The sequence below is a fragment of the Lathyrus oleraceus genome, chromosome 3, assembly GCF_024323335.1.
Source record: "Lathyrus oleraceus cultivar Zhongwan6 chromosome 3, CAAS_Psat_ZW6_1.0, whole genome shotgun sequence".
Taxonomy (NCBI): Eukaryota; Viridiplantae; Streptophyta; class Magnoliopsida; order Fabales; family Fabaceae; genus Lathyrus; species Lathyrus oleraceus.
The window spans coordinates 467,099,580-467,113,724 of NC_066581.1; the positions used below are offsets into that span (position 1 = coordinate 467,099,580).

Sequence of the window (14,145 nt, forward strand, 5' to 3'; positions counted from 1 at the left end):
ACAATTCATTTGAAATCAACGTCGTTTTGCATCAACACAACTCTTGCGCAGTCACAAAACAGAAACTCTGAGAATTCTGACTCTGTGAATGTGACGATCGTCACAAGTATGTTACGACCGTCACATCCAGCTTGTTACGACTGTCACAGGCCCATGACGAACGTCACGCGGCCAAAATAACAGAAACACCTAGAATTCTGAATCTGTGAATGTGATGACTGTCACAAAGCATGTTACGACCGTCACGTCCAGCTTGTTACGGTCGTCACAGGCTCATGACGAACGTTACGCGGCCAAAAACAACGCTTTTAAACAGTCAACAGACGTGATCCAACAAGCCCTCAATTCACAACTCTTTGACGGTACAACCCTTGTGCTGTCACTAACCCTAATGCACCAATTTCAGACCGTCAAACACACCTCATTGTTGATTCAGTATGATTGATCAATAGGTCATTGCTTCACCATACTAATGTCGGATTCCGAAGCAAATGACCATTGATCGCTCAAAAGAAAACAACCATTAAGTGTTTGAATGAACGAAACAGAAACAGTATGGCATATATACCGTATTTTGCATTAGGATTACTTATATCATATATATAACTTGATCGATCTCATTGCGTAACCTATGGACGATCGATGTATCGTTGCTTCACCATACTAATGTCGGATTCCGAAGCATAGTCAACATCAATCATCCAAAACGTACACACATGATGCCAAATTTAATTACTCGTTTAATTAATTGATTCATTCTATCTTTTAATCATATTAATACAGAAAATAAACAGCTATCAGATGCATGGTTTCGTAACCAGGCTCTGATACCACTGAAGGAAAAGGGCGATCCAAAATGCAGCGGAATTTAAAATTTCTCCTTTAGTGATCCTTACGAATGGGCATGATCAGTGATAGAAGGGTTATCTCTTGTGACAATTGAAACCTTTGATGCAGATCTACGGAGCGATCACGAACGTTGAATGATGACAACGCCTCTACTCAGTCCACACGAACGGATTCCTTCAATCTCAGTGCTAGCTTCTATAAATGAAGGTTTTGAGTGAGTGAGTGAGAGAGAGAGAGAGAGAGAGAGAGAGAGAGAGAGAAACGAAATTGCAACTGCACTTAATGCTTCTACATATGGGTTCTATTTATAGTACCACTTGTGTGGGCTTCAAGCTAAAAAGCCCACTTAAGTGTATGTGGCCCATATCTTATAACATGCCAAAATCACTTAAGTGCGTGGTACTTTACCATATTTCGTATTCTACTTAAGTACACCGTACCTTATGATGTTCTACAATTCACTTAAGTGCACCGTACCTTACGGTGTTCCTTAGTTACTCTATCTCTCATCAATCAGTCCTTTGTGTGTGACCCTGTAGGTTTTCGCGACATTGGCAATTATATTAAATCACGTATTTAACATAATAAATAGTGAGTGGTATCTAGCAACACATCACTGTTACCCAAGACACGAAAATGTCATGTGATCTGACAAATCTTTCTATGATAATACTTATGTGTACAATTACCCTTTTTCCCTTATGTCTATATTGAACACAAGGCATAGACTGTGTCATCCTTGTCCAGTTCAATATTGGGCCCATAGATATTTATCCTGTTACGCAGGATGGGCAAATTCCATCTAGGTCACTCATGTCCCTTAGCATGCTACGTGGAGTACCCATCAACTGTCTTTATGGTCATCTAATTACGGAAAACGTTTGATCAGCAATAAGGCACTCGACTCTACATCTAGGGTCCATAGTGGTTTCAGGTCGAAGGGTGGTATACACCATTATCACCATGAGAATAACTTATGACACTTTGCATAACATTCTATATAGTATTCTCATAACGGGTCAATCCAGTATAAATATTACTCTTAATATTCATACCTATGTTCAAGACTTGATAACTCCTTATCCATGATCCATGAGATGTGATCATCAGTCTATATACATAATAGTCTTAATGCTTTAATGTTATCCCACTTCACAATAAAGCTCGACTACGGATACTTTAAGAATAATGTCCTTATGTTTAATGTGATCTCATGATTAAGTCATACTTGACACATTAAACAGACTGGCTATTCTAGGGACTTTATTAAACAAACATAATAAAGAAAAAGCCTTTTATTATTAATAAATAATTTGATACAATTACCAAACGTATGGTGATCAGGTGAATTTCGACGAAGGAAAGATTGACTTTGCTGAACTAAAGCAGGACCACCTTATTCTTGCAAAGTCTTAGCCCCTTCAAATGGGAAGAATCCAGTCGAACCAGATAAGAGTGATAGGTTTCCTAAGAAAATTTATACCTTCGACGTCACCAAATGTGATGAAATCGTTGACTTATTTATCAAAGATGGCCATATGATAGTGCCTCCCGGCGCTAAAATACTTCCTCTGGAACAAATAAATAAGAGGGGTTTCTGTAAGTATCATAAGCTTTTGGGCCATAAAACTTCACAATGTTTTCTTTTCAAGGATCTTGTGCAAAGTGCTATTAGGGACGAAAGGCTCAAATTTGGAGACAAATTGAAGGCTCCAATGAGGATTGATTTAGACCTTCTTCAGACCGTTGATGCTCACTACACAAAACCATCCATGGTCAACATGGTAGAGATATCTAAAGATTCTAGAAAGAATGCTGATATGGTCGAAGTTTCCTCTGACTTCAACGAGGGAGTTGCTGAAGGCTTCACCAACGAGACTACTGAGGGTTTCGTTTAGTAAGTCACTGAAGGATGCGACAAAGGGGTCACTGAGGATCCCCATCAAATGTTCCCAACAAAGACCATTTAAGGTTTTGACAAAGAGGTCACTGAGGATCTCAATAAGGAAACTGATGTCAGTTTCACAATGAATGAAACCATTGAAGGTTTCATACACATAAATATGACTGAGGACACTAAGGGCCTTAGGGTTAAATTGCAGGAGTTGGACATCGCTAAGGATGCCAACATGGGGGTTAACATGGTCGAATTGAACCAGAAGACCGCTGCAACGGAGGTGGGTGAAGAAAGCCTCCAACGGGAAGAATACAACAAAATGGCATACCCCAAACAAGAGGAAGGTTTGGTATAATTCCTCCACAATTGCTAGAGGAAAAGGTTGGAAGTGATGTTGTGCCCAAGGTGCAATTTAGTGTTTAATAGGAAAGCTGCAGAGAACCTTGAAGGAGTTCGACTGGCCAAGAAGGGGAGAAATTGGAGAGACCCCAGAAATAACCAAGCGCTCGACTGCAGGTGGGATCCCAGAAGGGGAAACCAAAAAGTCCTACCTCTTCAGGCGAATAGGCTTTCAACCTACAAGCCCACTACTGACACCCTTAGAGGTAGGTGGATGAAACCAGTCAAAGGAAGAGGATAAGGCCATCAAAAATGGAAAAACTTTGAGGTCGAAAGGGGGTCCTTAATAGTTAACATGATGTCACACTACATGCTGAAAAGGTTCGGGAAGGATGACACCGACACAAGGCCCCACAATATGGTTCTATCGAAATATGAAGGAAAAGTTGAAATAACAATAGGGGTAATACAAATAGACCTCACAGTCGGCACTGTAGCGGTAAATTTATGATCATCAAGCTATGGATAAACTAGACTTCAGTAAAAACCAGAGTCGCCACCACGCTTTTATTGTTTCCAATGGAAAAGGGAAAAGTACGAATAAAACCCAAAGATAAGAAGTTTTCAAATCAAAACTAATAAAATGCCAGAGATTATAGGTAATGGGGTTGGTTACAAAGAGGGAAAGTGTTAGCATCCAAAGTGTCCTAGGTACTCCCAGGGAGCCATTTTTTTTATACATATGTTTTTGGTGTAAAATGACGTTTGATAAAATATAGTGTGGGGAGATGAGAAAAGAATTCATAATTATATTTTTGTGTTTGACAATACCTTCGGTCTTATGCCTACATACCAACATAAAAATGAGGGATCAAAACCCTGTAGTTCGTGGTAAAAATTTCAAAGAAGTTAGTGAATTGATTTTAATTAAAGTTTAAGTTAAAGGGCATAAAAGGCCAAAGATTTGAATGGGGTTGTTAGTTCTTTTTGTCTTTTTGAAATTAAAGTCGATATGGTTAAGTTCATTTACAAGTTTGATTTAAGAAAAAGTTTGAAAAATTCAATGGCATAAGGCCAAAGTTTCTAATCATTAAAACATGTCTAAGTTTGAAATCACAAGCAAATAAAGTTTTTGAAAAGAGGGAGAGATTTTAAAATTTAAGAAGTGGGAGGAGATGAAGAGACTACCCTAGGAAAAAATTAAAAGTTAAGAGTTGAAAAGATCTGACCAATGGGATGCAATCAACCAGACAAGAATATCATATAGAAACTCATTTTCCTTTGGACTTTGACAATCAACAAGCAATAAGCAATGAGCAATATCCAAGCATCATATGAAGATCAAGGCATCAAATAAAGATAGCCATGATATCTAAGAAAGCATTCCAAATAGCTAGCAGTCTTCAATATCTTCTAATGTAGCAGATGAAATGTTCCTTGATCAACTTAGAACTAACATCAGACATAGGCAATAATAACAATATAACAATTAAGCACAGAGACAGAGTAGCAGATGAATCAAAGAGATCCAAGATCTTGCATCATATGAAGGCATAGTCAAAGATAGCTCAATCTCAGATGTTAACATTGGCCAAGTCCTTTAGCATAGGGAAGTCAACTAGTTCTAAGTTCAGAAGTTCAGATCAAATCCCAACAGTCCAACTAGATGATTTTTAGGGTTTTTTCTTGTTATTAGGTTTTTTAAAGTCCTAGGACCATAAATAAAACAAACAAAGCAAACAATATATACAATCACAAGATATGGCTCAAATGAGCAAAGTGAAAAGGACTTGAAACATAAACAAGTTGCATGAAATGTAAATGGCAATGAATGATAAAGGTATTGAAATTTAAATTGCATAAAGTAAATAAATTAAAAATAAGACAACATTAATTAAGAGTTAGTCAATGGTTAGTCAAATGTTAGTGGTGAGTTTTAACTGATTAAGTCATTCTTTGGAGAACACTCAACCATTCATTCACAAGTATGAATCCTTGAACCAAGACATCATCCATGAGAATGGCTCTAACTTGGATAAATTAACAAGTATGCCACTAGCTCTCATGAAGGGAAAAAGGTCAAGTTCCCACACAATACCATGAAGAATGGGAGACTTACAATCTCACATACTAGAATGATATGCTTTGAGGGACAAATTTAGCTCTATGTTAAGCAATCGTAATTGGACTTATGTAGAAGTCACAACTATCTGAGGTCGGGAAATAAAATGTGGGTGTTAATGCATGTTAGAGATATGGTACAAGGAACCAAACTCCTAAAACACACCATACACTAAAATAAATGGGGAGATGACCTATCTCAGTCTGGCTCATGTTGATTCATCTGACACAAGGTCATTGATGAATCAACTAGCATAAGACATGAAGAGATTTCATTGGTCAATGATGGATTGGGGAAGAATGGGGATGAAGATGAAGGGTGAAGGGGAAATAGAAACACAAATTGATTTGAGAGGAATTTCATCTAATCAATACTGCATTCATTTTGGGAGATGAAATGTACATTTCATCAATACCCTAAATTCAATGGTATTGATCAAACAAAAGTCAAATTAACCATGACCAAGGCCCAAACAGAAAGTCAAACATCACAAGACCATAAAAATGACTCAACATAATTTTTAAACATTTAATCAATTAAAAATCAAATTAAAAATGAATTAAAATGCATTTTAATATGGACAAAACCTCAAAACCCTTCAAAACACCAAATAAAGGCCAAGGGATTTATCCTAGGTCAGAGAAGGTCAAAGGACCTTAGACAGAAATTTCATGATTTTTGGAAAGTCATAAGTATTTTAAAACAATTAAAACTATATACAAATTCATTTAATTCATGAAAAATATCAAAATTAATCCAAAAACTAATTTTAATTCAAAATATGAAAGAGAAAAATATTTAAAGATTTTTGGTGAAAGTCCCATATTTTTTGGATTAAAAATGAAATTAATATAAATTAAACAAAATAAAGGGAATAAATGAAAAATCAGAATAGAAATAGAAATTAGAAAAAATGAGGGTCATCAGATCTCCATCATTAATTAAGTTGGCAGACTTGATGGCCAAGCGCGCGCTTGCCACCATACACCTCAGTCAACGCGTCATACGGATGGTATTTAAAAGGGAGGGTTGAGATTAAAATGTGGACTCATGATCAGATGGTTTAGGACAGCCAACACATCACCAGAGCCCTAGCTCCGGTCATCTTCTCTGGTGGACCTCACCGGACTGGTCCACCCTCAACCAACATTAAAATAAAAAATGAGTACACTATTTTAAAGGGGAAAAGGTTAGGAACTCGAATTTGGCCTCAATTTCACTCAATTCCAAGTATGTTGAAAGATATGTGGACTTGAAGTTTGAGGTGCATGATCTGAGTTGCTTCGATTTGACCTCAAAGCAACTCAATCTTGTCGCCTACATTGGTAGGACTTCAGCCAACCAAAAATTACTTGAAATAATGGTGAATTGAGAGAGAATCAAAGAGAGAAAGTTTCACAAAATTCACCCTCTGTTTGCAGTGATGAAGCTCGATTTAGATCTCAATTAGCTTGGGTTTGCTTCTACTTGCTTGCATGAGATGAAAGGGATGATCAAAAGACTTGGATCCTTAGAGTTTCAATCCCAAAACAGAAGTGAAATTGAAGCTCGATTTCAAGTGAAATCTTTAAGATTATCTTATCAATGGAGATTAGGGGAGATGCAGCTCAAAGCTTGGGTAAAGGGGGTCCTCATTCTGATCACAAGGGCAATGTATTTATAGCCATGTTCATTGATTTCCACACACTTTCAAATTTTGGCCAAAAATAGTAATGTGATGTGCATGCTTGCATGGGCGTGTGATAGGCCCATGAAATGATGTAAACATGTACGAATTAACTTTCAAATGATGTTGCAACTTTAACATGAAGCCATGCAATGTGTATTTGAAAAATGATCGTGAACTTTCCAATTAGGGCCATGCATTACACCCATGAACAACTCCCTCAATTCTTGTCCAAACAAAGTGATTTTGGACTTTTTGGAAAGGTGGCGTCAAGGGGAACAATTTATATGTTGAACACCTTTCCATTTGGAGCTTGGATCATGATGAATTTTAAGGTGGAAGTTGGAGAAATCAAACATAGTTGAAAATTTTCGAAGTACGAAGTCAAATGACCACTTCTTCCACCTTGAATAACTTTTGCTATGGGCTCCAAATGAAAATGGTTTCTTCACAAAAATTGTATCTCTTTCAATCCTTTTAAATTTTGTCACCAATGTGACATCATTTGGATTTGGCATTAGGGAGTTATGCATTTTAGAAGTTGAGGAAAATTGTTTGTTCAATGATGATGGTCCAAAATGACCTATAATGTTTCCTCTTGGCACATACCCTTGCAAGTAGAATTTTCCATTTCTCAAAGAATAAATTTTGGATAATACATATTGAAATTCATCATGCAACTTGTATGGTCTTCATATGGTAAAAATGGAGCAATTTATGGTTCTTGGAAGTTGACCTCCTAATTAGGGCACAGACAAAATGATGTATAATCTTTCACCATAAAAAATGACTTTCCAAGCAAAATTAGCTCTTTATGTCAACATGAAAGTTGTTTGGAATGTAATAAAGAGTAACCTTTATCTTTTAATCATTTTCATATGACAAACATTGTAGGAGATAGGGTCTAGGGAACTCCGGTTTTGACTAGTTGACTTTCTCGGGTCAACCTCTTTGAACCAACTTGCAAACTTGAAGTTCTCTTGATCTTTGGGACTCATGGAGGATCATATATGCATAAGATGATGTATAATGATGTATCCCTTGATATATTTAACCAATTTTTGAAGAAACTTGCTGAGAAAGTCACACAAGATACCCAGATGAATTAGGGCTTCCAAGGCAAATAAGCTTCAAACTCTTGATAAATTATTGATAAAAATGATAAATGAAGAACATGGGGATCCATGTATGATGTTTAGAACCAATGGTGAACCATTCCCTGATTGATCTCTTGCTATAAGGGTCTCAAACCCTAGTTGTGAGCTTGATAGAGCATAGGTGGATGCACACACTACCTACAAAAGAAACAAAGCTATACATAGACATATTTTTGGTGTTTTTGTTAGTAAAAAAAAAGAAAATAAATTATGATACAAACAAATGTGCTTGGTGATCTCTCCCAATGCAAATCCAAAGAATGAGGGATAAGGAGGATGTCAAGATGTGATCCCAAAGTCAATGCAAATGATGAGATAGCATGAGGGATCTTAGGGTCAAAATTGGGGTCTTACAGGAAAAATAACAAGGCCAGCAATGTTCATGGTGATAGCATCAAAGGCCAATTATAATCTACTGTTGGGTAGAGAGTGGATTCATGGCATAGGTATGGTCCATTCTTCGATGCACCAGAGTATTGCCATCTGGAGAAACAATGGGATCGTGGAAAACATAGAAGTGGACCAGAGCTATTTCATGGCCGAAGTTAATCATGTGGACAAAAGCAACTTCTAGAAGAACCTGGACCACATAGCACCTTGCAATCCAGCAGGGTTTGACTTCTCACCTGCAGATAACACGTTTTTCTCCCTCTACCTACACCCAACCCATGGGTTTCAATGGGATAGAGAATTTGTAGGTGAAGAACACTTAGGCTATGGAGGTACGGAAGGTATCTAACCCACGAGTTAGGGAAGCGAACTCGGTGATGGTGTTTGATCCAAAGACATTAGAAAGGATTTCGGCTTATGTAGCCAAAAACAAATTGAAAGCGACCTTAGAGATTGAAGTTAAATACATGGTTGTCGAAGCCAAAAAGATTGAAACGCACTTGGAGGGTCCTGGTAAGGACTTTGATCTAGAACCACCTGATAAGGTTTGAGACGAAGTGCAAGGCGAGAGGCTCGACGCCATCTACGATGACAATCCTTTGGGTTTCAAAAAGGATCTGCTGGCAAATAACACAAAGATGCTAACACAAGATCCTCTAGAAGAGATCGACTTGGGGAAAAGGGGGATCAAAAGGCCAACATACATAAGTGCCAATATCAGCCCATAACTCAAGATCGAAGTGATCCAGTTGTTGAAGGAGTACAAAGACTGCTTCACATTGGATTATGATGAAATGCCTGGTTTAAGCAAAGATATGGTCGAATTAAAGCTGCCCATAAATCCTGGGAAGAAGCCCATTAAGCAGACCCCGAGGTGTTTTACACATGAAGTTCTGTCGAAGATCAAAGAAGAGGTCGAAAGGCTTCTCATATGCAATTTCATCCGCACCACCAGGTATGTCGAATGTATTGCTAATATTGTACCAGTTATTAAAAAGAACAAAACTTTGAGGGTTTACATTGAGTTCAGAGATTTGAATGCTACAACCCCAAAGGATGAGTATCCAATGCTTGTGGCGGAAATGCTAGTGGATTTTGTCGCAGAACACGAGTATCTTAGCATGCTCGACGAATATTATGGATATAACCAGATCTTCATTGCTGACGAAGATGTGCCAAATATGGCATTTCGATGTCCCGGAGCCTTAGGCACCTACGAATGGGTAGTGATGCCTTTTGGCCTAAAAAACGCCAGGGCAACTTATTAGCGGGAAATGAATTCTACTTTCCATGATTTTATCGAAATGTTCATACAAATCTATATTGATGATATTGCGGTTAAGTCCATTTCAGTAAAAAGTCATATAGGCCATCTTCGACAATCATTCGAGAGAATGAGGAAACATGGTCTAAAAATGAATCCTCTTAAGGGGGCTTTCTATGTGCAGGTTGGGGATTTCTTAGGCTTCGTGGTCCATAAGAAAGGGATCGAAATTAACCAGAATAAGACCAAGGCCATCATGGAAGCGAAAGCGCCATCAACAAAGAAGGAACTATAGTCGCTGCTAGGTAAGATCAACTTCTTAAGGAGGTTTATATCGAACTTAAATCGCAAGACTCAAGCCTTCTCACCTCTACTTTGACTCAAGCAGGAAAGCTTTGAATGGGGGCAAGCGCAACAGGAGGCTTTCGAAAAAATCAAATACTACCTTGTGCATCCTTTGATTCTGTCACCTCCTTGTAGGAATAAAAGTATGAGATTGTATATATTTGCATCTGATGTAACTTTAGGGAGCATGTTGGCTCAAGAGGATAAAATGGCATCGAAAGTTCCATTTACTACCTTAGTAGAGTCCTCAATGATGCAGAGACTAGATATAGTGTAGTCGAAAAATTATGATTATGTTTATATTTATGATGTACAAAATTAAAGCATTATATAAATTCAGTTTATGTTTTGTCTCATTTCGACGTTATTAAGCATATGTTATCTAAACCTATCTTACATAGTCAAATTGGTAAATGGGTGTTGGCTTTAACTTAATATTCTTTAACTTACATGCCTTTAAAGGTTGTTAAGGGACAAGTGGTAGCAGACTTTATAGTCGACCACTCCATAGTCGAAAACTCCCTAAACTATCTGGAGCTTGAACCTTGGAAGTTATACTTTGACAGTTCTAGTCATAAGGATGGAACAGGTGTGGGATTATTAATTATTTCTCCTAACATAATTCCAACAAAATTCAAGTACAAGGTCAAAGGACTTTGTTAAAAAAATGAGTTTGAGTATGAGGCTTTAAAAGCCGACCTAGAGATCTGGTGGGAATTAGGGGCAACTCGAGTCGAAATAATGGGAGACTCAGAGTTAGTGATAAAACAAATCACAAAGGAGTACAAATGTGTTAAAGAAAATCTAATTATATACTTTGTGATAGCTAGAGGTCTCTTACGTAAGTTTGAAATGGTAAACATTCGACACATACCTCAACTTTAGAATCAAGAGGCCAATGACTTGGCTCAAATTGCCTCTAGGTATAAAATTTCAAAAGAAAAATTACAAGAGGTAATCGAGATTAGAGGAAGAGTTGTGTCAACCAGACTATCCCCATCAGATTTGGAGAAAATGAAGCTAGGATATGCTGACGAAGAGAATTTTGATATTCTAGCAATAGACTATTTGGCAGACGGAGATTGGAGAAAGCCAATAGTAGAATATTTAGAAAATCCAACAACGTCTACTGAATGAAAAGTCAGGTATCGTGCTTTAAGTTATATTCTTATGGGGAACGCATTAGACAAGAAGACTCCTGAAGGAGTCTTACTTAAATTCCTTAGTGAATCTGAGGCATACTTAGCCCTCTCTAGTGTCTATAGTGGGGCATGTGGGGAACATCAGGTGGGTCATAAGATGAAGTGGTTATTATTTCGTGAAGGAATGTACTGGCCTACCATGCTTAAGGATTGCATGGAATTCACTAAAGGGTGCCAAGAATGTGATATAGCAAAAACACATTAGATAATTGCCTTAATTTACACTCAAAGATCACACCATTTTGATTAATATCCCGATTATTGCGCAAGTATTCGTGTTGTTTTTGCAAGTATTTGAATCTCCATGCACTAAAGAGAAAAATGAAGGAAAGGAAGAAAAACAAGAAGAAACACGTGGAAAAAGCATAGAAAAACCAGAAAAGCAGAGTATGCAGATTTTGCTGATGTGACGACCGTCTAGGATTCATGACGCTCGTCACCACCCAGACTGTGACGCTCATCACCACCCAGACTGTGACGACCGTCACAGGCCCATGACTAGCGTCACGCGGCCACAAAGTGCGCTTTGAAGCAGTAAGCCAAACGTGCCTAAATCTGCTCCAACAAACTTTTCTCCACGGATCCCTCATTCAAAACCAAGTCTCCCTTGATTTTCTCAACCACCAAGACCAAATGGACACTATATAAAGGACCCAAATGGGAAAATTTGGGGACGCCTACTTTTACACTTACCCTCTGCAATTTATTTTTACACCTTTCTAGCTTTTAGCATTTTCTTTCCAGCAACCTTGTTTTTGTTGCCTTGTTTTATACGCCATTCTTTTTAGAGTTTCCCTTTTTCCTTTCCGTTTTCCAGTTAGCCATAGTAGTAGTTTCCTACACTGGGGAACTATTACACTTTATTTAATTTTAGTAGTAATTTGTATTGAAGAAGCAAAGCCTACCGACTTGTGGAGGACTGCTCATGTACTCCAAGAATCGCTATACTCTGTTACTTCGATCTCTAGGTTTTTATTGAATTATTATTATTATTGCCCATTTATTATTATAAGCATATTTGCCGCGATATTGATTTGTTTATGCCTTGTGTTTGCCTTATTTAATATGTCCGGCTAAACTATCGGTATCGGTATGTAGCAACTTAATTTGATGGGATTTAATAATAACCGATGAAAACATTTTTCTCAAACAATCTTTTAGGCTGAAGTTTTTAATTTAAATTTAATTAACTTTATCACAAAAGCGTGAAAAGCTATTTAATACGGTTTTGCCACGAGAGTGGAAAATTAACTAAGGTGAGAACCAGCAATCGCGAGAGCGTGAGGCTCAAGCTGGATAGTAAAAATTAAGCATTGAGTTTAAAAACAGCGAGAGCACTTTAAAAGCAACTAGAACTTATTTATTTTTAAAAATTAATTTTGACTTAAAATGGGACAGCGAGAGCGTACATTCTGACTTAAAGTTATAGGCCGAATCAACAACCACGAGAGTGTGAGATAAAGTCTTTTAAATAAACATTTTCTATTAAGAGATATTTGGCATTTAAACTATTCATCGGTGACTTATTGAATCCCTTACAATTAATACGCTGCATACTGATTCCTTCCATTAATTCTTTCTTAAAACCAAAATTTCCCCTTAGATTTACTATATTACCCCCGAACTTCTACTAATTAATTCCCTTAGCTAAGCACAGTGGCGTTAGTAACACTAGTTTGACCATAGGTCCCTGTGGGATCGATATCTTTTAAAACTAAAGCGACTGGATTGTGCACTTGCAGTCAAGTACCCGACAAACTATATTTTATATATAGCCAAACGAACCATCAAGTTTTTGGCGCTGTTGTCGGGGACCTGTTTTAGTCGAATAGTGCGATTCTTTCGTTGAACGGTATAGACTAAGGTAAAAACAAAAACTAATCTTCTCTCCCTTCTTTCCCTGATTGTATGCCAAGTACTCGCTCACAAGGCGATAACTTAGCACCACCAGTCCCTGAATTAGAACGTTTCTTATACGTGAGACACCGAATACACAAATATCAACAAAAGTACGGTATTCCCGATATCTCCTTTCCTTCTAAATTAGAAGAAAAACCAAACATGGCTGAAGAAGGACCCCAGAATCGTCCTCTTAAATTCTACGCTACCCCGTCTCAACAAGAACCTCACAACAGCATTGTTGCCCCCGCTATAAATCGAAATGATTTTGAGCTGAAACCCTCACTCTTATCAGCCATCCAACAACATCAATTTGTTGGAAATCCAACAGAAGATCCTAATGAACACCTGACCAAGTTTGTGCAGTACACCGATACTGTAAAGGCGAATGGTGTATCTCAAGATGCGATAAGACTGCGCCTCTTTCCTTTCTCACTAAGAGACAGAGCTTGGGCTTGGTTGCAATCCTTGCCCTCCAACTCCGTTACAACATGGGAAGAACTGAAGAACGTCTTCTTATCCCGATACTTTCCGCCGAGCAAAACTGCTATGCTGAGAGCTCAAATCAATGGGTTTCGACAAAAAGATGTGGAATCTCTCTACGAAGCGTGGGAGAGATACAAGGACATGATGAGGATATGTCCACATCACGGTCTAGAAGACTGGGTGATCATTCACACATTTTATAATGGGCTTCTATATAACACAAGACTTATAATAGACGCTGCCACGGGCGGTGCACTTATGGATAAACCATACACCGAAAGCCTACCAACTCGTTGAAAACATGGCTCAAAACCATTGCCAATGGGGAGGTGAACGAACTCTAGTGGAAAAGTCCCAGACTAAGGGTGGAATGTACGAAATCAGTAGTCTTGACCATGTTCATGCAAAGGTAGATGCCCTTGTCCAAAAATTAGACAACTTGACCATACCACCCACAGCCACCGTGGCTGCTGTAACTCCAAACTGTGAGTTATGTGGAAACCCTGGACACACTGCACAAGAATGTCAA

The 14,145-nt window shown here is 38.0% G+C and overlaps 1 non-coding gene across 1 annotated transcript; it reads right to left on the minus strand.

The window, feature by feature from the left end:
- Positions 1-13,679: 13,679 nt before the first annotated feature.
- Positions 13,680-13,786, minus strand: LOC127132924 (small nucleolar RNA R71). Its single transcript, XR_007806928.1, has one exon. It is a non-coding gene; the product is annotated as a small nucleolar RNA R71 (small nucleolar RNA).
- Between the last annotated feature and the right edge of the window lie 359 nt (positions 13,787-14,145).